We start from the raw sequence: 26,516 nt of genomic DNA on the forward strand, positions 1-26,516 counted from the left end.
CTAAAACCACAAAGTACAAAAATAGTCCTTGACTAAAATAGATGAACATATGTTTTATAATTTGAAGGGTTTTAAACTATTTATCTTAAATATCTTTTTCTAGTTTTCTTTTTATGGTTAAAATAACCTTTGTTTCTCTAACAATAAGTTTACAAGTCAAGCAGTAGGCTTGTAGCAACGGTTTCAAAAGTTGGGGAGGGGGCACCTTCCCCCAAAAAAATCTGTCAAGCAAAAAAAAAAAAAAAAAAAAGAAAAAAAAAAAAAACTAAACTCACCAAAAATAGGGGGAGGGGCTACTTCCCAAAATAATCTGATGGGCAAAAAAAAAAAAAAAAAAGAAACCAAACTAATTAAATGTCCATTTCGTGGAAATTGACAGTGCTTGACCTTGTAGCAACGACGGGGTGGGGATGGGGGGGGGGGGTGGAGGCAATCACTATAGCAAACTACTATACTCGGAAAAAGTAGGTCCCCCCAGCATTCTACGGGCTTGAGCAGCTTTGTAATACTGCACCTGACATAACTCTCACACACTGACAGGAGCTTATAAATGAAGATAAAAACTTACAGTACATGACGTGAGGCAGCTTATTACCTCCTCAATGTAACCATATGCATGAGGGACGGGAGATTATTAATACAAGAAAGTTGTAGGAGATTATACATTCATGACATTGGGTCAGATTATGACACAGATTTGAGTGATAAGCAATTTTTGTGTCAAGTATCAACTACCAATTAGCCTCCATTTGAGAGTAATAGACCAGGTACAAATAACACACCTTTTCTGCCAGAAGCCTTGAACTTGCTGGAATGACCTTGAGTCAAGGTCAGTTACTCAATACATACATGTAACCTTAGGTTATATGCAATATTTATGATCAGTATGAGCATCTCATGTTCTCCATACAAAATACAGGAATTCAATGTTTTTCTTAAAATGACATTTAACTTGATCAAAGGATCTTGAGTCAAGGTCATTAGCAGTCCTTGTGTGCCATTTTCATCATTTTTCCAAAGGAAAACCTTGTTAAAAATAAGGAAGATGAATTTCCCAGGTTCTACTCTTTTTTTTACATGCAGTGTATTTAGCATCTGTTCATATAATGATAAAGTAATGAAATAATTCTTATAATGAAATGTATTTAATATTGCAAAATTCATGAGAATCAAAATACATTAACATATTGAAAACTTATTTGCTCTATCTACAATTAAAAAAAAAAAAGAAAAATAATTTGTAATTTGACCAAATTTGAATTTATGAAAACTTATTACATTTAGTACCAAACACTGACATTGTATCTAAAAATGATGCTACAGACATGGCAAATTCTGATAACACCAATAATGTATCCACAACTGATGTCATGGACATTTCAAACAGACTGAAGATATATGACTCTTTTCATATAAAACTCTGGGGTCTTTCAACTGAAAAAGTCTGCATTCTGAGATAGAATCCACTTCACTTTTTATAACGAGTCACACACAGTTTTCAATTCACATCTTCCATCAATAACTCCATATCGAATATGTTGGCAATGCCAGTTTTAAACTGCATTCAATAATACTGGGACATCATAGGAAATGATAGTGTATCCAGTGACTACACTTTTCTTGTCGTTACTCAAAACTTAAGTCTAATTCTGATTGTTGCAAGAGAAACTTCTATGTTCACTTGTTATTGTACACCTTCATTCCATTTATTTTTAGACCTGTAATTTTGTCTGCCTGTTTATTGATTGTTCTTTGTGGAAAAAGTTGAAAACTTTTCTCGTCTCATTGCTGATATGATCATGATGTTCCCGCTCTCTGTAAGAAACAATAATCTTGTTTTAGTTATTAGTTCAGGTGATAAAATAATTTTCATTTTAATAACAATCAAATGATCTTGTCCACCTGATCTTGTCAATACAGGCCTACAGAATGGTTGTGGTGTGTGTTGGGGGGGGGGTCTGTCCTCCTAACTTTTTTTCTGAGAATAGTATTTGGCTATAGAGTAAATTTTCATTAAGATGTCAGTTGCACCCCCCCTTTTTTTTTACTAGAGGTCTGCATCAATAAACTTGTTACATGTATATGGGCAGTTAGTGATTTCACATACCTAAACCTGTTGGCTTTATTTCAAACATGAAATGTTTAATAAGTTTAACTATGAAACATACAAGTTGTATGTCCCTATGATACTATAAATAAACAATAATTAAGTATGTTTGTATTTATGTATAATTCATAATATTTAATGTCAAACCTAATATACCAGTTAGTATTCATCAAACAGTTACAATTCTTGCATATGGTTAGTGATGGGAAATTGGGATTTTTTTCATAATTGATTATTGGAATAATGGGATGCACTATAATCGAAAAAAAAATTGATTAATTTCAAATATTATATTTCTTCAATTTCAAATGTAGAATAAATTGTTTAGAAATTCTGGAGTGATTTCCAAAATACATTTTTGAAATAGTTTGTATCATTGGGTTCATTTATTAGATTATTATTTAGGATTTAGTTAAATTCAAAGAAGAATGAATCAAAAATTAAAGGAATAATTTGCTTTTAACTAATATTTTGAGTAATCGATTATCTATAATTGGGGACCATTTCGATTAGATAATTGATTTAATCGATTAATCATTACATCACTACATATGGTACTTTCAACTTTATCTAAAACTTGTCATGGGTATCAACTATGATGTACATGTATTTGTCTAAAAGTGACACATAGGTCTAACTGACTGATTATATGTATTTTTATGTTTTTCTTCATACTGTAATATATCACTACATGTATAAAATACAATTTACTTGCTTACTAATTGTGAAATCTAGCCAATTATCAAAGAAAATAATCTAGTAAGTAAAGCCAAGAAAAATGATTGGTTAAACCTGCTTTGTTTCCACTTTTATCATGTTCATGCTGGAAAAATTTAGAGTAGTGGTAGGTACTGGTAGGCATATTTTTAATTTTTTTTTTTTGTGTGGACTTTTTTAAATAAAACAACCAAGTAACACTGATGTCCAGTCTATGCGAAAGTTTTTTGGACCACACAGGACATTGGGTCCTGTGTAATCAATGAACACACAGGACCGAATCAATTTTTGTTGGACCAAAAAACCTAATGTAAAAAAGTGAAACACGTGAAAATGCAGAGTAATAAGCCTAACACCTTTTCTTTTACAAGGTATTGCTCCCGCATAGTACTGTAGATGGTTCATAGGGTTTTAATCACCTTCATTTACGTATTTGGATTTGTGAGAAATTTTTTACTTATAACAAACATTTACATGACTCCCCATCAAAATAACAATGCTCAAAACTGGACATAGACACATCGGACATTCTGGTACGGTGTAAAAAATGACGCATCGGACCAGAGGCACTGCACATCAGTCAGGTCTGACGGTCCGATGTCTTTTGCATAGACTGGAAGTCAAAGAAATAGTGTTTTATTTATGGTGGAAATTTTTTATACATGCTATTATTGGGGAATTTAAAATGAATATTCATATTTTTCTTGAAAAAGCATTTTAAAAAATTAGGGTCAGCTACAAAATAGGGTCGGTTCAATGGGTTGTGAAAGTGGAAACAATTTTGCCTAACAACACCACAGCCTAACATTTTGACAAATGTAAATGTACCTTAATGATAGCTGATGATCCATAAGTTAGGATATTCACAGCATGAAAGAGCTGCTGAAATGGCATGGACATTTTAGAGCATCTGTCATATCACCCCCAGTTCCATAACCCTCCTTCCAAGTTTCCAGATAGCAGATATTAAGGGTTCCAGATCCTGTTCCATCTCAACTTCATGTTCAATGTCCACAATATTAGGGATACCTATTCAAATAATATACATGTACTACTAAATCTATATAGCTGAGATTTCTTCCCTATCACTGCATATATGTAAATGTAGATGCAGTACATACAAAATGAGTGTTTTATTTTATTTTCATATTGTGTGGTGTACATGATTATGATTGAGTTTCACATACTCTATAATATGTATTGATGCTTTTAGCTTTCATGAACTCAAAAGAAAATTCAATTAAAAAAATGATTATAGTCAAAATTGCAATTCAGACACTCCACCATCAACATAACTTGGAAATAAATAAGGAAAGAAATAATCTTAATAAAAAGAAAAGTCCTGTTTTAGGCCAAAGAATTTAGTGGTAAGGTTAGTTGTAGTGTAGTGAATTTTTTATCTAGTATGTTTTGGAAGAAAATATTGTCTAGACAGTGTCCAACACCTTGCATCTGGTTACCTTCAAATTTCATTGAGTTATAACTGTGTCTCATATGACTTGACATTTATAATAAATTATTGTTTCTTTTAATATATTTTCTATGTTTGCTAAATGTAAAAGCATCAATACATACATGTAGACATGATAGAGTACATGAAACTCGAAACGTTTTTCCAAAATCAAGCGCACCTGAATAACATCAATAAATTTTTGAATTTTTATTCACCAACATTCTGGAATGCAATCATGTCACACAATATAAAAATAAATTACAAAACAGAATTGTATATATATCATGTAAATTACCCCCTCATGTGTGCACTGGTAACCAGTGCTATTGTTTTTATTATAATATAGTGTAGTGCTCTTTATCCCTTTTTCAAATCTATATTGTAAACAACAACTAAGGAAGAATATAACAATTTTTAATCTCAAAATCTCTGTTTTTTTTTTTTGTTTTTTTTTAAAAACTTTAACATGAATCGTCACTAATTTATAATGTTGTGTGTTCACTCATGCCCCCAATTCAGAAAAAAGTACCCAGTTCACTCATATATATATATATATATATATATATATATATATATATATATATATATATATATATATCTTATCTAATACCGGTATTTTGCTGAGCCACAATCACTTTTACTGAATCTGAGGTAATGTTAGTTAAATGGTGTCAAATACTAGAGACAAACCTGGGCAGATCGTTTTTGCTAGGCTAGAGTTGTCATGCGTTTGTGATTCGAATGATGGGTTTAATCTTTGCACAGTAATTTTCAGTCAGACGCAGCTCACCATCGCCTTTTTTTGAGTCAACGAAGCCTTGCTGTACCGCTGAATAGATTTGGTTGATGAAAATCCTCGTTTTCTCCGCATTTCATTCTTTTCGAAACATCCGCTTTGTTTACATTACCGAAAAGTAAGATAAGTCGTAAAATTACCTCGACTTGTTTTTAGTTTGAATCCAATGAAATTTTAGTCACATTTTATATGATTTTATATCAAGTATATCTTTAAAATAAGTTGCATTGTAAATTTTTTTCCCAACTCTACTAAAGAGATGAACGACATACGATTCATTTACGTCATTCGGAGTTGCGCGGTGGATTCAAAATCGTTACTACCATACGTCCTTAAAATTGTTGAAACATTTGCCTTGTATTGTTTTAAATACAAAGCACAACTATTTAAAAAAAAACAAAAGATTTGTAAGACAAAAAGATGAAAAGTGCACATAGACCTCTTAAAGGGAGATGCAAAAGATAGCCAAGAATGGTATCCTTTTCCGTAAACATGATTTTAGAATATAAAATGGTACTATTTTAGAGGTTTCTTTTGCTATGTAGAATTTTTTTTTTTTTTAAATTGATTAAATTGAACATTTTTAATTATGAATTCAAATAGATAAATATTAAACTTCTTAAACTTCTCAAAAGTACAGCTCAATTATTTGAAAATGGTGCTATAAGTTCGTAAAATAAAGAAATGTAAATTGGCTTGCGAAAATAAAATCGGGGTTTAACCAGCTCTTACTCCCTTCAAATTAAATGGCATGTAAAATGTTGAATATCTTTCCATACACTTAATACACATACACACCCTAATACACAAACCCTAAAAGACAGACACACATACACGAACCTATTTCTTCGCTATTCAAAACAAGGAAAACATTTTTTATTTATGAAATGGTTAAAAAAAGAATTCTTACAATTGAATCATTTTTAGTCTCCACGTCCTATCTTTTGGAGATCTGTGATTTTATAATCTTAATGACTTTATCCTTTTTAATCTTCAAAGAGTGCTCAGCCTAACAGTTATTACTGCTATATCAAGGAAGGCTGGTTCAAGATAATTTAGAGTAAGTCCAGTTGATGAGAACTTGCTCACAATACTTCTGGACTCCCCAACCTCAAAAATGTGGAGTTAAACATTCTGAAAATTCATAGATTCCAATTAATTAAATATATCCCATTTGTCTTATTAATTGATATAATCACAAGACAAAAGTAGATTCACATCGTCAACGTGTAGCTCACTGGTGGACAGGAATTATGACCGGGACTGAGTTTTTTCAGCGATTTCGATTCAGGCCGGCATCTGTCCTTATTCCATTCCTACATCGTCAGACCCTAAGATCCTGTGCTCTTACCCTTTTACTTCAAGTTCTTTTCACGCTTAGATTTTTAGATATCGGCGATTTTTACCTTTTACCTTTTCGTAGCTGATACATTTTCAACCGTTTCCCCAGTTTATATGTCTCACCAGAAATGGCAGAGTGCATTGACAAGTATAAATACCCACTATGCTCCCAGGGGAGGGAATCAATGGAGGCAACAGAAACGTTGCTAAGACGGTCTGATAGGCTTAAATCTAAAATATAATCTTATTCTTAATTCCCTTTCAGAGGGCAAGAAGTAAAAGGAGTGCAGAAGTGAAAGAGAAAGAATGGAGACTGATGAGGGACATAAAGTTTTGTGTGGGCATGGGGGTATAAAGGATGCCTGCATAAAATATGGGGAAGGTCTAGAGGAACTAGAAATTCTGGCAGAAGAGAGGTCCCTCAAAATGGATTCTTCTAGGTCCGAATTTATAACACAGTTTCCCTTCTTCTCTGGTAAAGTGAAATCTTATTGACAAAAATAGTTGGATATTGAACGATACCCCCTGCAAAAAGTATACTTGGGTATCAAATGAATTTTGTAAGATGCAATAAGGAATGTTATTAATTGTCATGTATAAAATATTTGTATTAACTTACAGAAAATAATTAAAATGCATTAAATTTGAAAAGTACCTCTAGAGCAGACTTGGACTGGTTTTTGAGACTGGGTTTTCCGGTCAAATATCTGTGTTGTTAAAAGTTGTGTAAAACTACATAGCTCCACTCTACAACAAGACTGTCGGCAAAATCTCTTCACAAGGCACCATAATAACTCCAGAAGTGTCCTTTAGTTTCAGTCTGTTGAATGGCACTTCCTCTCCTGTTAATCTCTTTTTGGTGGATTTCCCTGCCTAAATTAATAACACATTTAAATCATATATTGATTATACAATAATTTAAGAATACATATACATTTAAGAATACATATACATTTTTAATAGGACATTGCTGCATTAAATATTAACAGCACTTACTAAGACAATTTTGCCTTAAACGGAGACAGCTGTTTTCAATTAAGTTTGTAGTTGTGAGGACAGATATGCAATCTGTGTTTTTAAATGCAACCTTCTTTTCAATTTGAACGTTGACAAAGCTGGCATTTCTTGTAAATACATTTGACACTAGTGTGATGACCAGGCTTCTACAAGTAATATATAGAGTACCTTTTAACGAGTGTATCTTCAGATATCAGACGAGTTAAAAGGTACTCTATATGTTTTGTATCATTGTTCTCAGGTATTGAGTTACCCATGATCTATCAGTTTCACTTTAATAGCACGTGATCAACTATATTCTCATGCACTGAGTTACCAATGATCTATCAAAATTTCACCATACCATTTAATGTGACCAATGAAAAAAGAGCACGTGATTCGAAAACTATAGCGCGCTGTCCATTCAATTCTGAACGCCATGGATGACGTTTGTGATTTTATGCTTTCGCAATTCTTGACTAGACACGGAAACCGAAATTTTGAAGGAAAATTCTTTAGATCAGTTAGGAAACCAGATACAGGTTGAAGATTCTTTGGGAAGTATTATAATGATGTTTCATCTACCGGAAGTAAAATTTGAACCTATTTTAGACATGATCCTGGTGAAGACTGAGATGAGTGCGTTAATTTCGCCAGTCCCGAGGTCGAGACAAAAACGCAAAATAAACGGTTTGTACATATGTCCGATCCATTCAGCGTTTGATAGAGTAATAAAAAATCCTAACACTCGCAAAAATACTAAATGGGCAATATATTAATTTAAACGTTCAAGCCAATCAAGGAGTGGCGTGCGGCACGGGAAAATGTCCACTTTTGACCAAGATTAACAGCGATCCTCTAAATAACTAGATGCAGCGATTTGTGTTGGAATTAGAAAACTAGGAATATCCACCTCACTCCCTGTACCACATTGTGTGTGGTTTGTTACGCTGAGACGCAGACATTCATTTAAAATGTGCTTGGGTGAATTCTATTTTGGATTTAAAAATTGACGTACAAAATTTAGAACTTTTTATGTAGACCTAAGGAAAGGTATACCTTCACTATGTTTATATGTGTTTGTATTTTGCTTATAAAGTCAGTTACTTTGTTTATATTCTTTTTCTTTATCAATGAAAAGTTGGAATTGTTGCATCAGTACCCTGGCGTGTTCTATCTTGAGAGAGCATGGTTGTTAGAGCACAGTTAGTCATGGTGTATCAAAAAAAAACACAGTGAACATCAAAGCAAAAAACCGCAGCTATGATACAAGCAACAATGGCAACTTCTGAAGCAATGAAAGATAATTTGATGTTTTTATGATTGATGTTGTTTAACGCCGAGTCGGCGAAATTTCAGCCAAATTTTTGCGGTGAAATGTTCAGGTTTGAAAGATATTTTGGGTTTCTCTGGCGGTCCCGGTGAGCCTACTCTTTTTCGAAAACAAAATCGATCTTTTACGTGCAGAGGGGGTTGTAATCCTTCATTGAAAAAAAAATTGTAATAAAAAATAATAGTAAAATTTACTGTCCATACAATCACTATTTACTTAACTAAATTTTGCTAGGTTTCTTGTACTTCTACTATTTAAAAGTAAATTTTACCAATTCAATTGTTATCTGTTCACAAGTTTTGGATAGTAATTTTTACTAACTGAATAGTATGTTTTACTTTCACAAACTAGTAAAATTTACTTTTCAGTTTACTTCTTGTCTTTCGTGAATTTTCACTGATTATTTAACATATGTAAGTAAAGACAAAAAAAAAAAAAACTTTATGCAGATAAAAATAACATTAATGCAGATAAAAATAACATTATTCACATCTGAAAATTTTTCATTTATTTATGATTGATTGATTGATTGTATGTTGTTTTACGTCCCATTCGAGAATTTTTCACTCATATAGCAATCTGATTAAAATCAGATCTTTGTTACGCTCCGAAATTCTGATGGTCGCTGTACAAAGATCTGAAGACATCCCATTGAGGGTCACCTCAGAATGAACTTTGGATTATCCAATGAAAACGCCGCTGGCAGATTCTTTGGATGTGCTTTACGCGAAACATTCCGAAGAAAACGAGTTCCGAAAATACGCAATGGCGGCGCCCATGACATTGTTGAAATTTTTCATCTGAGCAACATTTGCGTTGTTTATTGATCGATATGGATGCAAAGAAATATAAACAGTGGAGGAAAAGTGACCATGCGGAAGATTTTGATAGATGTGCAATATGTGTCTGTTCCCTCCGACTCTGAAAGTTTGCCGAAAGTTTGAGATGATCATGATTCCAAAAACAATGCGAGAAAACTTCAGATCAGGTGTCAGATCTACGATGGAAATGTAAGTTTAATGTTGAATTTTTTTTCGTATGAGTTACGATTACAGAGTTCACACAATTGTCTAAACAGCTTCTAAAGCTTGCATTTACGTCATTTAAATCACCTCGGTTGCCTTGATGATTAAATACACGTACTTCCTATTATAATGACACAACAGTCATCCCTAAATTATATAACTTCATGACAAAAAAAAATATGCAAGGTTTTAATTTTTTTTTTACTTCTGTTCTTGTAATTCTTACCCCATTCTCGATCTTTAATTAATCTCATCCTAACAAATTCAAATTGAAAGTACTTTAAACTTACATATTGTTTGTTTAATTCATGTTTGTTATTATTAATGTTGTAGGTGAAACATTAGCTGAGTTTTCACCATGCCTGCAAGAATTTCTGAAAGGATTGGAAGATTTGTGGTGCACATACTATAAAATGTAATAATTTTTCACATACACATACTTATCATTTGTAAAATCTAACAAGAGGCCCATGGGCCACATCGCTCACCTGAGTAACTTTAGCCATGTTCTTTACCAGATTCCCCCCTTGTAATACTTATTGTGGCCCCGCCTTACCCCCAGGGGTCATGATTTTAACAATTTAAAATTTACACTATCCCAGGATGCTTCCACATAAGTTTCAGTTCTTCTGGCCCAGTTGATCTTGAGAAGATTTTTAAAGATTTTTCCTTACATATTTCAATGTAAAACTTGGATTCCCTATTATGGCCCCGCCCTACCCCCGGGGGTCATGATTTTTACAATTTAGCATCTACACTACCCCAGGATGCATCCACACAAGTTTCAGTTTTTCTGGCCAGGTTGTTCTTGAGAAGAATTTAAAAGATTTTTCTTACATATTTCAATGTAAAACTTGGATTCCCTATTGTGGCCCCGCCCTACCCCTGGGGGTCATGATTTTAACAATTTAAAATCTACACTATCCCAGGATGCTTCCACATAAGTTTCAGTTTTTCTGGCCCAGTGGTGCTTGAGAAGAAGATTTTTTAATGACCCCATCCAATTTTTGTCTTTTCTTGATTATCTCCCCTTGTAAGGGGAATTGGCCCTTTATTTTAACAATTTAAACTCCCCTTCACCCAATGATACTTTGTACCAAGTTTGGTTAAAATTGGCCCAGTGGTTCTTGAGAAGAAGTTGAAAATATGAAAAGTATACAGACGGATGGACAGACAGACAGACGGACGGAGGACGGACAATGGGTGATCAGAAAAGCTCACTTGAGCTTTCAGCTCAGGCGAGCTAAAAATTGATATATTAAGGAAGCGATTGCAAGGCATCACGTGATCGACTAATGTGATGTGTAAAAAAAGAAGATTAACGGTAACCATTTCCGGAATAACAGCTGAATAAGGAGCGTGATTATGATTACGCCCGTGACAAAAGGTCTTCGTGGCAATATTTTTAAAACAGAGAAAGAATAAGATAAAGATGTGATTTTGCAGAGTGCTGGTGAGCGTCGACGCAGATTTTTTTTTCATCCCTGTGTGTTTTTTTTCTTTCGACACGTCTACTTTTCGCCGTAGTTCTGAACACTGAAATCTATTTCATGAATAAATTTAATTCATGTCTGGCTCTTTATGTCCTCTAGTTTTATTTAAAATATTAGAATTTTATTTGAGTTCGGTTTCTTTACTATAGGATCTACATCTATGAATAGATATTCATTTCCTAGAAGCTTAAATTCAGACAGCGTGATTTTCTAAGTGATAATAATGAATATAAGCCTATATGGATGAACAGATAAACGTATGCGATTTTCATATATACGTGTATAGACCAGTTTGAGGTCGCATGCTTGACATGAACGTATTTTTAAAAATATCGCAGAGGAAATTGTTTTCCTCAGTAAGATCTTCTCTAGCATTTTCAACTCTTACATCGACCATGTAAATAATGAATCGTCGGCACAGATATTGCGGAAGCATTTGTTGTGGTAAAATGTTTTATGCGTCGTATTTGGTAAAAAATTGAAACTTAACACACTTCTGATGACAGAGAAGAAAAGTTTCTTCACAAATCTAGCAAAAAATACGCGTGTAAGAATAACAGACGAAACTAAGAGAGTTAATTCTGACAATCGAGGTACTACGGAGGTACCAGTTATACCAGAGAGAGGAAATTATTTTGAGCACATAACGTTACATTTAAAAAAACAAAACATTTTAACTCATCATGCTCACGGGAATATATTTGAAAAAAAAAAATTATTTTTTTTTAAATTCAGGAGGACATGAACAAAGACGCTTCACCTCAGCATATTTCATGACCCGCGTGAGCATGTTTATAAGCGCAAATTTATACGCGATTATTTTTGAAACAAAACAGTTTGCATTATAGTTTTGACGTCAAGTGTGGCATTATGACGTCACAATGGAGATATGTGTAGGCTTACCTAGTTCATGAGAAAATGAATTGTTTTCTAACTTGCAATGAATCTGAAGGAAAAATGTTTGCAAATGTAAATATTAAATAGCAAATCACTAAAATCTATCAAATAAGATAATAGCTAGGATTTTTATATACGGTATATATTGCAGGTACAAGTTCTCTGAAATAACCTATTCATTAAATGTGTTCAAGTGACCCCCCCCCCTTTCCGATTCCAAGTCACAGTGCAGAGAACTCGATGACTGTTCAGAGCATGAACAATTTGGCCCTTGGACCACTGTGCACTGGTTTAGAATGTACTATATTGATATGATAACGGAATGAATATTTTGGAGATGGGAAAATTAAAAAAAATATATATGCATATTGCTTTTTGTGTACTTTCTGTTCGTATCAGGTGGTACATGATACTTTTATCATTCTGCTCTACGTATAAAATGAGCAACCACCATAAGATTTTCAGAAAAAAATATTTATTAATCTATACGTATTTTCTATAGTTTTTTAAACAGATTATGCATATTAAACGTTCAGCAACAAACCATCAGATTAAAATTTATAAAATCTTTTAATATTTTAGGAAGGGGGGGGGGGTATTGAAATGCATATAGCTTAAAAAAGAATGTGATGACCCCACTTCATATTTTAACCATAAGTCACTTATAATAATTGTTACAAAATATATTAATTTTAGGAAAATTCATTGGGCATTTTTTTTTCAAGACGTTGAAAACTGCTCTTGGGGTGAAAATATTACTGCAAATTTACAATGACTACTCCCCAAAGCAACTGTGGCATTACTACATCTATCAATAGTTTCCGATACAATTTTTATTTTCAATGAATATAAAGCATATTATTTAATATCTGGTGAAAATTATTTAATTTGTTTCAATTTTGATACCTGTATGGCATACTTAAAATTCCACTACATAAATATCAAAATATTGAAAAACGGTGGTTACCATGGCAACCATATCTTCCTTATAACCCTGATGAACTTGGTTGACATTTTCATATTATGATACCATTAACGTAAGGCAAATTATATGTAAAAATGAGAAAAATTCATAGAGCGGATTTTTTTCATGGACCCTTGCAATCTCTTCCTTAATTAGGCCATTCTAACCAAAAGAATCAATTTCAGAAATCCTGATTTTGTTTTTTCCCTGTTTTGTGGAGTTAAAACAAACACACACACACTTAAAAATGGCCTTACTTTTATCTGACTCATTGACAAGATATTAAGTAAATTTGTATTCTCTTAGCCCCCACAGTGACTATGTTACCACTATTCTGTCATGATAGTTTTATGATGTCCTTGTAAATTATAAGTCAGGAAATGACCCAAGAAAATAAGAGCAGCAAAATGATATATTCTACTTTTGTCTTATCTCCTTTCATTATTTTCACATCCTTGAGGCACATTTAAGTATTTAAAACATGGATCCTGGTGGGGCATTTGTATCACACCCACACTTTTTGTTTAAGTATCATGCTAACTGAGTGTAAGGTTATGTTACTATATTAACCTGCAAATTTAAATACATTGTACATGCTGAATGTTCCTTGAAATAAAGTAGAATGTATATATTTTTTAGGTGACTGACACTGTGCATTATTTTTGTTGAGAAAAGTCTGCCATGTTAACCTCTAATCTCCAAAATACTGTATACATTGCCATTGTGTGGGAAATGAAAACACAGTATCCTCTATTTCCTGTATCAGTGGTCTACATCTGGTTCAAGAAGAAAGTAGAAAAGCTGAGTCAGAAAAGACAGCATTTCTTCCTATGAAAAAAAAGGAACATAAAGATATAATGATCTTCACTTTGCAGCAGTAAAAAATATGTATGCCCTCATTGTCCTGAAATTTTGAATGTGTTTTCATTAGCTGTCTCTGATTTACATGAAAAAAAAATCATCACACCGGTGTCAGCAGCCATTATGGTCCTGAATTTTATAATATTAAATAAGTAATGATAAACATAATTCATAGAACTTTTTATTACAATTATATATTTCAAAAAAAAATGCGAATTGAATACTTTCTTTTATTGCATACTTGTCTCTCCAGTTCCCATTTGACACGTGTGATGATTGTAGAATGTATTCTAAACAATGAATGTTCATTGATGCAAGTCTGTTTTAGTACAAATTGGAGTTTCATGAAAATAAACAACTTTAACTTTTTACTACTGTCTAACTTTTTACTATTGTCTATAGATACACTTTGATTGGTATGACAATAGTTCTCTTGACAGTCCACCAAGCTTAAAATGGGGGAAAAACATGCACAATACAAGTTTAACAACTTTCTTGTTCATTGTCCTCCTGGGTATGTGAGAACACAGGAATAATGTCCGAGTCCAGAAACGGGTTTGAATATTAATGGGTTTTGTTTGAAAAACCAGAGCCTGGCAGGGTCTGTCATCATATTCACTGCTCCCTGAAACAATGAAAAACAAGTAAATGACAGGGGTTGAAATGGTTGCTACAAATATTATTTTCAACAATGGCAACAACTATTTTTATTTGTAATCAGAAATAAGTATAACAATCTTAAGTGTCTTTTATGCCATGTATGTTTAGCTGTAGATATTAATAGAAACAGAGGTGAATAATTTAAGCTGCAGGAAGGGATAAATTCTTGGGATTATTTTAGAAAGTAACACGTGGAAAGGATTTGTTTGATGGAGCAGTGTTGCAGGAAATCTTAAAGAATTTTGAACAAAGTATGTAAATTTTAATTAGAAAGCTCTGACATGTTGTGTATGGTAAACAATGAAAGTTCAAAAAATGATTTGATGTGCCGGGGGGGGGGGGGTAGAATTTTAGGGAGGGGGTCTACAATTTTTATTGACTGACAGGCCGTATGGAACAGTGGTGCAAAAAAAGGATTATGGTGGTAATGTATACACACCAGAAAAAGAATGAATACATGTGAGAAGAACTATAAAAATAAGATTGAACTACAAATCAAGTATCATAATTAATGAAATTGAATCAGAAACATAACATTTTTCTTTTTAATGCTACATTTATTGTGTGTAAGATACCTTGTTTTTTATGAAAATGCTAGTCTAAATGCAACTTGTGTCAACAGTCACTTTATTTTTAAAATGCAATATATGTTCTTTACACTTATGACTGCCTTTGACATCGGACAATCCCTAAAATTCAGGTAAAGCCCGTGGATCAATATATGTTATTTAAAAAATTTCGTGTAAGATTTTCTAGATTGACCATTATCATTACCACGATAAAATATTTTGTTGACCTGTCACCTGTCTGGTGCTCCGTCTTGAGTGTCACAACGGGACAACACGCCATAGACTTGCAACAGCTGAGAGAGTGACATCCCATAACCAATCGGAAGCAGAATTCTGCATTTCTGCTTGCACATGAAACATAATTAACGCGTTATTCATTTCATACAAAGAACCGATCTGCACTTCACTCACTTCGTTCTTATTTCGCCATGTTTACGCTATGACCATACCCCTTATATATCCCGATCATTGATTGGCGGAAGAGTTAAATTTTCATTGGCTAGTATAAGGTCGTGAACTTTATACAAAGTTCATTCTGAGGTGACCCTCAATGGGATGTCTTCAGATCTTTGTACAGCGACCATCAGAATTTCGGAGCGTAACAAAGATCTGATTTTAATCAGATTGCTCATATAGAGACGTCACCATATACCGGTGAAGGGCTTCAAATTTTGACCTTTACTCGGCACTCAGGGCCATTGAGCAGTGAGGGATCTTTATCGTGCCAACGCCTGCCGTGACACGGTACCTCGCTTTTTAAGGCCTCATCCGAAGGACCCGAAACTTTCACTTCAAAGTGCCGAGCGCATGGCGAAGGAACAGTTGCTATCCATTTTTTATCGACTTAGGTCAGTCGCAGCCGAGATTCGAACTCGAGACCTCACGATCACAGAGCGAGCGCTCTACCGACTGAGCTACCGTGAACGGTCATTTATTTATGAATAAACATAATATTTGCCAAACAAAGGTTAATTCAAACATTAAAAAAGAGGCCACCCCCCCCCCCCCAAAAAAAAAAATAAATACCAGTATACAGTATAACGTTGATTTAATAGCCCTTATACATGTATCTAGTTACGAATGGATCAATAACATTATTACAATAACACCTCCCCCCCCCCCCCCAACAAAAAAAGGAGATTAAATTTTTTGAAATTTATACAAAATAAGTTCCCCTATCCCAGATCCCTTCTCTATACAAAACAGTGCACAATATGATATGAAAGTTATGTAATAAAATGGGGAATAAATACAATGAAATAATTCATTTTTGAAAATGCATGAAAACATGACAATAAAATGAAAACCTCATGAAGACATCAACACAACTGAATGTGAATTCTGATTTTTCTAAATATCTGTATTTAAACATGTGTATAAAAATCATGATTTCAACACATACCTATTTAAGTTTATTTTTTAAAATATACAGATTGAATAAAAAAAATATATTTGAAATGAAATATGTTTATCTGACTGTTGATGCTCATATTAACCATGCATATTCATATACCACTTTAAAATTTGTTATTCAAAACTCAGGAAGACAAAAAAGATATTTCAAGATATTATCATGCTTATGAATCAGGACATCAGGGTAAAACAATGGACGCATACAGGAGGAGTTTGGACTTCCAGCTCATCTTACAATAGAAAATTAAGTGAAGCTAAACCACTGACAATTCTGTTATCCAAATTAAGTTTTGCCCTGTTGGTCCTTCAGCCCAATCAGTACATTTTGAGTAAATCTAAGGGATTTCACCCATTTTCCAGGATATACTAAATTGAACACATAAATTGACGCAATGTAAAGAACGAATGCCTGGAAGAAATTTTCGCAGCCTTGCAGTTCACACCCTTCTACGTACACAGCAAACTCCTCTTGGGTCAAGGTCATGAAACACCCTTGGGTCATAGGCAATCTTTGTGTGGAGTAGTAGATTCTAATGTTCCTCCGTAAGAAAGATATGGACCGGACATGTTTGCACAGACAGACGGACGGACAGACAGACGGACAAGGAAATTCCTATATACCCCCCCAAACTTCGTTTGCGGGGGGTATAAAAATTTTTATTGATACACTGGTAGCCTTAATATTCTTTTGTTTAACTATGATCCTACCGGTATTTAGTAACTCCTCTATTCATGATTTGAACAAATTTGAGTCTACATTACTTTTTTATGCTGTTATATTGACGATAAATCATGGGTTTGTTGTTGAAGTTCTTGAGAAGAATTTTAACCATTTTTCCAATGTATTCCTGCGTTAAACCTTGATCATCCATTGTGGCCCCACTCTATCCCCGGGGGTCATGACTTGAAAACACTTAAATCTACATTACCCAAGGATGCTTTCATGTACACAGATTTGATATTCTCCAGAAGAATTAAGCATTATGGCCGAATCCTTGCCCAAGGGATCATGATTTGAACAAACATGAATCTACACTACCTGAGGATGCTTTCATATAACTATGACCAATCATGGCTTTGCTGTTCTTGAGATTTAAAAAAAAAATTTCCTTGTATTCCTATATTAAGCGTTAACCCCCATTGTGGCCGGCTGGCCGCCAACCCTACCCCGGGGGTCATGATTTGAACAAACTTGAATCTATATTACCTGAGGATGCTTCCACATGAGTTTGATCTTTCCTTGTCCAATGGTTCTTGATATTGTTCATGTGTATTCCAATGTTAAACTTTGATACCCCACTGTGGCCCAACCCTACCCCTGGGGATCATGATTTGAAAAAACTTGAATCTACACTACTTGAGGGTGCTTCCACATGAGTTTAATCTTTCCTGGTCCTAGTGGTTCTTGAGAAGACTAAATCATAATTATTTCCCCTAAGAAAAGAGTGTGGCCCTTTATGAATCCCCTTCACCAAAGGATGTGGGAAGTTTGGTTGAAATTGGCTTAGTGGATCTGGAGAAGTTAAAATTGTGAAAATTTTACAGAGGGACAGACAGACAGACAAAATGTGATCAGAAAACCTCAATCGAGCTTTCAGCTCAGGTGAGCAAAACATTATTTGTGCATTGCAATCCCCTACCCCGAGGTCCTTCATTTGATGAGATATTTTCGATATCAACATCAGCCATGAGAGTTGACACAGAGGTAACTAAGTTAAATTGTTATTCATCATCCATGATATCCATGGTGTATAAAAAGACCTCATTAAAGTTACACTCTTCATCAATTATTGGAAATCCAGCAACACCACTTTCTAGTTTCTTTGAATATATGTCCCATTTTACCTCTGCAAGTTCCTTGAAATGTGATCTATATGCATGAGGATTTGGACCTTTTTCAATTGGTAGCCCTGAGCAGAACATCCGATAATGGAGAACCATCCAAAATATGATCATGGTTTCTGGTCTCAAGCAAACTCCTGCAGGGCCCGGAATAAACAATTCAGTTATGTTACTGCAGAGAAGCACATTGTATTCTGCATCATACATCACTATCTGCATCTTTTCCGAAGAAATTGTGATGTTAACCAACAATATGGCGTTCAATACTTTATCTAAATATATCCTAGGCCGCTTACAACATACATAAAACTTGCAGTGCTTATATCATTTACAATAGACAAATGTGATAACATTACATCTCCCTTTTTTAAGGACTTTTCCATTTCTGAAAGATTAAAGAACTATTAAATTCACTAGAAACATTGAATCAATTAATTAACAGTTTATGTACAAACAAAGTCCTAAAGATATTTTGGTCGTCTCACTGTACGCTGTGGTCTTGGTTCTTGACGCGGAGTGGTTGACGCATCTGTTTGGTCAGATTGTAGCTGCGGTGGCTTATCCAACGTTGATTCAGTGCACGTGTCATCGGGGACAACAGATGGCAAGGTAGTTTCACCAGTTTTGAGCAGTTGTCTGCGGTTTCTGCGATAAAGCTTGTTATCACCGGTGCGCACTAAATAAGATCGGTCTGAGAGTTTCTGATCCATTATAGCAGGTTCCCAGTGTTTTGAATCTTTCTGTACACGAATTATTTCACCTCTGTTGATGTTTGGCAAAGTTGCAGATTGGCGATCATAATAGCGTTTTTGTTTTTCCTGGCGCGCGATAAGTTGAGGTTTGCAAGATTCAACAACTTTATGATTCAACATGTCCGATGTTATTGGTATCTTTGTACGCAACTGTCTATTCATGAGTAGCTGGGAAGGTGAGTGTTCTATTCCGTCAATCGGTGATGCGCGATAGTTCATAAGACTTGTGTAGATATCAGATCCAGATTCATCAGCTTTCTTGAGCAGATTCTTCACGGTCTGAACACACCTCTCCGCCTGTCCATTTGATTGTGGGTATCTGGGACTTGAGGTTGTGTGAATGAAATCCCAATCTGTCGCGAACTTCTTAAATGCGTAACTCGAGAACTGAGGTCCATTATCCGTGAATAGTTCTGTTGGAATGCCATGACGAGCAAACACAGATTTAAACGCAGTGATTGTTTGTGAACTGGATGTTGTAGGCATTCGGACTATTTCAGGATATTTGGAATAGTAATCAACACACAGAAGGTATTCAGAACCTTTGAACTGAAACATATCTGCTGCCACTTTGGCCCAAGGACGTGAAGGTATCTCCTGTGGCGTCAATGGTTCCTTTCAGTTAGAGTTCCGGTACTTGTTACACACTGCACATTGTCCAATAAAGTTTTCAATATCCTGGTTCATTTTTGGCCAAAATAGTATTTCTCGTGCTCGTGTCTGTGTTTTCACTATGCCCATGTGGGCTTCATGTAGTTTATTCAGCATCTCGGTTTTCAAGCTGATTGGTACCATGAGTCTTTGGCCTTTGTACAAAAGTCCATCTATGGCTGTTATTTCATCACGGTAATTCCAGTATTGAATGATATTCAACGGAACACTCAATCGTTCAACTGGCCAACCAACCAATACTGTATTTTTCAGCGTTTGTAAGGTCTCATCTGCAGCAGTTGCCTCTTTGAGTTGTTGCAGTTTTTCGGGGGACACAGGAAGTTGTGCCTCAATCGAATTAACGTCTATCTCATCATCAACGAGAATCTCGGGAGTCTCTTTCAGGCAAGACCGACTTAATGCATCTGAGATGTGCATCTCTTTACCTGGTACGTACACTAGTTTAAGATCATAGCGCTGTAGCTTCATAAGCATTCGCTGAAGTCTCGGAGTCGCTCTGTAAAGTGGCTTGTTGTAGATCGCAACAAGGGGCTTATGGTCTGTTTCCACAGTCACACTTTGCCCATAAATGTAGTGATGAAACTTCTCACATCCATATACTATCGCGAGCATTTCACGTTCAATCTGAGCATACCGCTTCTGTGTCTCTGTTAGGGCACGCGATCCGTATGCTACAGGATGCCCATCCTGGAGAAGTACTACACCAAGACCTTTTGAGCTTGCGTCACCTGAAATTGTCACTGGCTTATGTACGTCGTAAATACTTAGTACCGGTGTGCTGGAAACTAACTGTTTCAGTCTGTCGAAACTCTCCTGCTGAGGCGTATCCCAGTGCCATTCTACATCTTGTTGTAGAAGCGTCCGAAGTGGAGCAGTCACGTCAGACAAGTTCGGTATGAATTTCGCAACATACTGAACAACACCTAACACACGTTTCACTCCTGATACATCCGTTGGTGACGGCATATCTACTATCGCCCGTACTTTCTCAGGATCTACTTTGATGCCACTGTTTGTAATCAAATGTCCTACATACCTCACTTCTGGTACACGAAACTCCACCTTACTCTTATTTAACTTAAAGTTCATTTCGCGACACCGTTGTAACATCTGTTGTACACGGTAATCATGTTCCGCAGTGGTCTCTCCCCACACTAAGATGTCGTCGACAATGCATTCCACGCCCTTCAAGTCGGAAAACATCTCCTGTACCCGTTTAGAAAACACTTCCGGTGCGGAGCTTATTCCAAAAGGCAACCGTAGGTACCTATACCGGCCAAACGGGGTATTGAATGTCAATAACTTAGAACTGGACTCATCAAGTGTGATATGCCAGAATCCATGGGTAGCATCAAACTTAGAAAACACTTTAGCGCGTGGAAGCCTTTCAATCACTTCATCAACTGTTTGTAAGTGGTAGTGCTCTCTCTTAATCGCACGATTCAAATCCTTTGGATCAATGCAAAGTCTTATCTTGTTAGGTTTGCGCACAGTAACCAGACTATGTACCCAGTCTGTTGGCTCATCTTGCTTCGTGATAACCCCTAGTGTTTCCATTCTCTCAAGTTCTGTTTTTACTTTGTCACGTAACGCTGCAGGGACTTTACGCGGTGGGTGTATGACGGGAGTAATTGTTTCATCAATGTTGATGTGGTGTTTCCCAGGAAGTTCACCTAGTCCTTTGAAAACATCCTCATAGGTTTGCAGTACATGCTCCTTCGTCAACTCTTCTCCCACAGAATGTATCCGCACAATTGATCCGATTTCTGAACATGCATTCTTGCCAAGTATAGCTTGTGCCTTTGTATCAACAATAAAAAATGGTAAGTCATATTTTCGGCCACGCACAGAACATTCCAGAATCTTGGTGCCCTTCGGTGTGATCTCAGCTCCACCATATGTGACTAATCTGATCTTTGTGTGTGTGAGCTGCTGATCATTTAGTTCCAACTGATCAAAAACGTTTTGGAAGAATGTTTGCTTGGGCACCTGTATCCAGCTTAAAGTCTACATTGTGGTCATTAATTGTCACTGTCTCAATCCAATCGCTCTTCTCTTGATCCACTGTGTTAATCTGTAAGGTTCCAATGAAGAGTTCTGTATCCTCTTCTAAGTCTACGTTATATGGTACTCCTACGGTATGAATCTTCTTTGCAGTGTTAGATTATTTTGACAAACAATATTTAGCAAAATGATTCTTCTTCTGGCAACGATGACAAATTTTGCCATACGCAGGACAGTCACCAGTCATGTGTTTTCTTCCACAATTACGACACTGTTTACCTCCAGTACTGTCAGACCTTTGATTTTCAGTTCTTTGTTTATCATGCTTTGTGTTCTTTTGTGAGCTGAGTTTCCTACCACTAGTTGACTTACGTATTACTGCTACTGAATGTTCCTCAGATCCTTTCAGAGATTTTAACTGTTTTGTACTCATTTCTTGGGCCCTGCACACATCGATTGCTTTTTTCAGTGTTAAATCCGATTCTCTTAGTAAACGTGCATGACATGCTTCATCCTGAATACCACACACTATTCTGTCTCTGATTAATCCGTCCGTTAAATGTTCGAATTCACAAGGCTGCGCTTTATTTTTCAAATCTGTCACATAATTGCCTATCGGCTCATCCTGACCCTGATTACGTGTGAAAAACACGTGTCTAATATATGTCAAGTTCTTACGAGGCTCACAGTACTCTTTAAACTTATTTTTCAACACATCTATCTTTTCAGCATCTTCGCCTTCGATACCGAAGGTGTTATAAACACGGCGTGCTTCAATGCCGGCCACGTGCAAGAAAGTAGCTACCTGTACCTTCTCGGCTTTTTCTCCGATTCCTGTGGCTGTAAGATAAAGTTCAAAGCCTTGTATCCACTCCTTCCAATTTTCGGCAAGATTTCCTTCCATCGAAAGATGGTCTGGAGGCTTCAGTTGCTCCATAATCCTTGCTTTGACACTTCTGACACCATGTGATGTTAACCAACAATATGGCGTTCAATACTTTATCTAAATATATCCTAGGCCGCTTACAACATACATAAAACTTGCAGTGCTTATATCATTTACAATAGACAAATGTGATAACATTACAGAAATTAAAATATTTGGAACAAGAACATTTTTAAAATCGGGATGATTTTGCTTTTGAAGTAGGGAAAAGACAATTGCTTGTGCTAAAGTTTGTTCTCTTGCACGCTTTGTTGTTGAATGTTTCACTTCAACAATTGATTTTCCACCAGGAGATCCTTCGGTTTTTTCCAACTCACCTAAAATAATAAAAGTTAATAAAATCAACGTGAAGTAATGACTACAAGTGGTCCATAGGCCTTATAGTCAGCTGAGTATCATGCAACAACTTTCAAACAAGTGAATTTGGTTTGTGTTTTACATTTTGTACACTAGAGGCCATGGAATTTACAATTTCAAAAGAGGCACCTTTTCTTAACTATACAATTAGCTTGCTTACTTTGGTTACTTAATATCCAGAGGTAGATCAGAGAAAATGCATTTCCACTTTATAACCAGTTACGCACCCCACCCTACAGGAACCACTGATCCTGGGGCCACATACCAGTATTTAAATATTTTGGAAAAGGCACCTTCGCTCATGATAAAAGGCTGATTAATGAACTATGTACATAGTATACCTCTTCCAAATTTGTGAATATCAGGGCCCCTGGGGCAGGGACTCTGGTGATACGGCGGAGCTCTAATGATTATATAATGAAGATGTATATTCTTTGAAAACCTTTTCCTTTGCTCCTGGGTATAATGCCAATGACCTAAGAACATACAGTAAACCTCGGTTATGACGAAGTCACTGGGACCTGTGAAATTACTTCGCTATATCTGTAATTCGTTGTAACCATATTAAAAAGACATTAAATTTTTAAAGCTCGGGATCGAAGAGGACTTTGCTATATCCGTAAATTCGCAATATCCGTGTTCTTACTACCCAATTTCTGCTTCTCTCCCAGGTTCCCCCGACCTAATGGGCCCTGAAATTATCCAGGAGCAGAGGAGATTTTCAATGAATTAATGTATTTTCACTTTATAATCATTTGAGCTCCGCACTAACACCAGAATCCCTGACCCTTTGGGCCATGAAATCCACAATTTTGAAAGAGGCATCCATTTCATCATAACAATGTGCAACAAAAAGCCCTCAGGACAAAATGTGACCAGAGCAAAAGGCCAACGGGCCATATAGGTCACCTGAGTATCAGGTAACAACTTTCAAACAATGGAATTTCGTTTATGTTTTAAACCAGAGGCCATGAAATTCACAATTTTGAAAGAGGCACCATTGTTTATCATAATTATACACTTAATGTTTACTGTAAATTCCTAATTAAACGCAATTTATTATCGTGTAATTCCGCGAGATGCATCACTCACGAAATAAAATATACAATATACAAAAGTTTAGTTAAATGTTATTTAGTTAATGTTAGTTTATTTAATACCTAGGAGCAGGGTAGTTTGTTTAATACCTAGGAGCAGAGAAGAGGGTTTTCAAAGAGTTAATGCATTTTCACTATATAATCAATAGAGCCCCGCCCTAACACAAGAACCCCTGACCCTGGGGCCATAAAATTCACAATTTTGGAAGAGGCACTCTTGCTTATCATAACATTGTACTAAGTTAGTTTATTTAATACCCAGGAGCAGAGAAGAGGATTTTCAAAGAGTTAATGCATTTTCACTATATAATCAATAGAGCCCCGCCCTAACACAAGAACCCCTGATCCTGGGGCCATAAAATTCACAATTTTGGAAGAAACACTTTTGCTCATCATAACTATGTACTTAGTTTATTTATTACCCAGGAGCAGAGAAGATTTTCAAAGAATTAATGCATTTTCACTATAATCAATAGAGCCCCGCCCTAGAACCCCTGACCCTGAGGCCATGAATTTCACAATTTTGGTAGAGGACTTAATGCGCATTACATTCATGCCAACAGTTTGACTGCTTGATGTCCAGGAGTATAGAAAGTTTTTTAAAGACTTCATTAATTTTAATGGTTTTGGCCCAACCCCTCAGGCCCCAGGGGTCGGGGACCATGAAATTCACATTTTTGTTCCACTTCACCCAAAGATGTTGTATACCAAATTTGGTTGAAATTGGTTCAGTGGTTTCAGAGAGAATGCTAAAAATGTTCAAATGTTAACACACGACGACGGAGGAAAGCGAATAGCAATAGGTCATCTGAGTGAGCTTAAAACTGAAGAGTTTTGGAAAACAGAAAATTATCTAGTAATCAATTATAATCCAGACAAGGCAACTTTGAGACAACTGTGATAGAATGGTATAATGATGTTTCTTTTCCTTGGGGAGATTGTACAGATGTTGATGCTTGTAAATATGGAATTTCTTCCTACATAGCTCTGGCTTAATTGAGAAATTCAAATTCAATTTTATGCAATGCCTTGATCAAATGTTAAGCAATTTAGCCAATGAAAAGCAATATCATTAAACTGATACAGTTTTCCTATAACTATCACTGAAAATAATATAAAAAAATATCAAAGTGAAAAACTGAAAAAAGGTCAAAAGAGGGTATCAACTTCCATTATAACCAAACAACAATACGTAAATGTAAATGAGAAAACATATTCGCCCATAAAATCAAAACGAAAAAATCATTCTCAACCAAGCACTTTATTGCAAAAATATAGTATATTACATAAATACAGAAGTTACATTATATACAAAGCAAATCTGAATTATAACTGCCCAAAAGGAACAAATACCTATCATGCCTGCATTTTGCTTTAGAGAATCCCGAAATATGTTTTCGATAAAAAATAAAATAGGAGGTGCACAATGGCATATGTAATAAAGAATCTGTGAAAGTTTTTTACAATTTCATTCAGTGGTATAAGAGGAGTTGCGGATAAAAGTGTAACGGACAGTTGAACGTACATTCCGATCACTATAATATTCGCTCCCACTTTTCAAGTATGGGTACAACAAAACTCCCTTAGGTCATGGGCAATCTTTGTGTGAAATGAAAACCTACCAAGTTTATCCATAAGAAAGATATGGACCGGACACGAATTATGAAATTTTTCTTCCAGTGACCTTGAACTTCACCAAATGACCTTGGGTCAAGGTCATGACACACCCTGGGTCATGGGCAATCTTTGTGTGAAATGAGAACCTACCAAGTTTATCCATAAGAAAGATATGGACCGGACACGAATTATGAAAACTCCTCTTCTCGCATGGACAACAATTTGTCATTGACTAGTATATAGATGGGGCACTCCTCATCCTGCTGGAATTTGATGAGAATCTCTGGCTTTTCTTTGAAAAGGAGAGGAATCCTCGCTAGAATTAAGCAGTCTTCCACGTCTACAAATATAAATGAAGAACTTACCTTCAGAATATTTTTTTTCTACAAACATATTCGTGAATTAGTTATTTTCATTAATTCTTTTGTTTGGGGGGGGGGGGGGGGGTATGTATAACTAATCTTTGATATTCCTTGTAAGTACTGATTCATGAAATATTAATAATGAAACATTACTGAAGACTACTTACACTTTCTTTGATCAGCTGTTCTAAAGTGATTTAAAGTTGTCTCCACTTCTTGTAGAAAAGTAGCCTGTTTCTTAA

At 35.4% G+C, this 26,516-nt stretch overlaps 2 long non-coding RNA genes across 2 annotated transcripts; one reads left to right on the forward strand and one right to left on the reverse strand.

Moving 5' to 3' along the window:
* Nucleotides 1–1,248: 1,248 nt before the first annotated feature.
* Nucleotides 1,249–5,153, reverse strand: LOC133200052 (uncharacterized). The gene is made up of 3 exons (XR_009722878.1): nucleotides 4,968–5,153; nucleotides 3,653–3,853; nucleotides 1,249–1,815 (listed from the first exon to the last, which is right to left on the reverse strand). It is a non-coding gene; the product is annotated as an uncharacterized LOC133200052 (long non-coding RNA).
* A 4,386-nt stretch (nucleotides 5,154–9,539) lies between these two features.
* LOC133200053 (uncharacterized) lies at nucleotides 9,540–14,352 on the forward strand. The gene is made up of 3 exons (XR_009722879.1): nucleotides 9,540–9,753; nucleotides 10,102–10,183; nucleotides 13,762–14,352. It is a non-coding gene; the product is annotated as an uncharacterized LOC133200053 (long non-coding RNA).
* Nucleotides 14,353–26,516: the final 12,164 nt, after the last annotated feature.

This window comes from Saccostrea echinata, unplaced genomic scaffold (assembly GCF_033153115.1).
Source record: "Saccostrea echinata isolate AGI-Se365-2 ecotype Australia unplaced genomic scaffold, CSIRO_AGI_Sech_v1 ptg000036l, whole genome shotgun sequence".
Classification (NCBI taxonomy): Eukaryota; Metazoa; Mollusca; class Bivalvia; order Ostreida; family Ostreidae; genus Saccostrea; species Saccostrea echinata.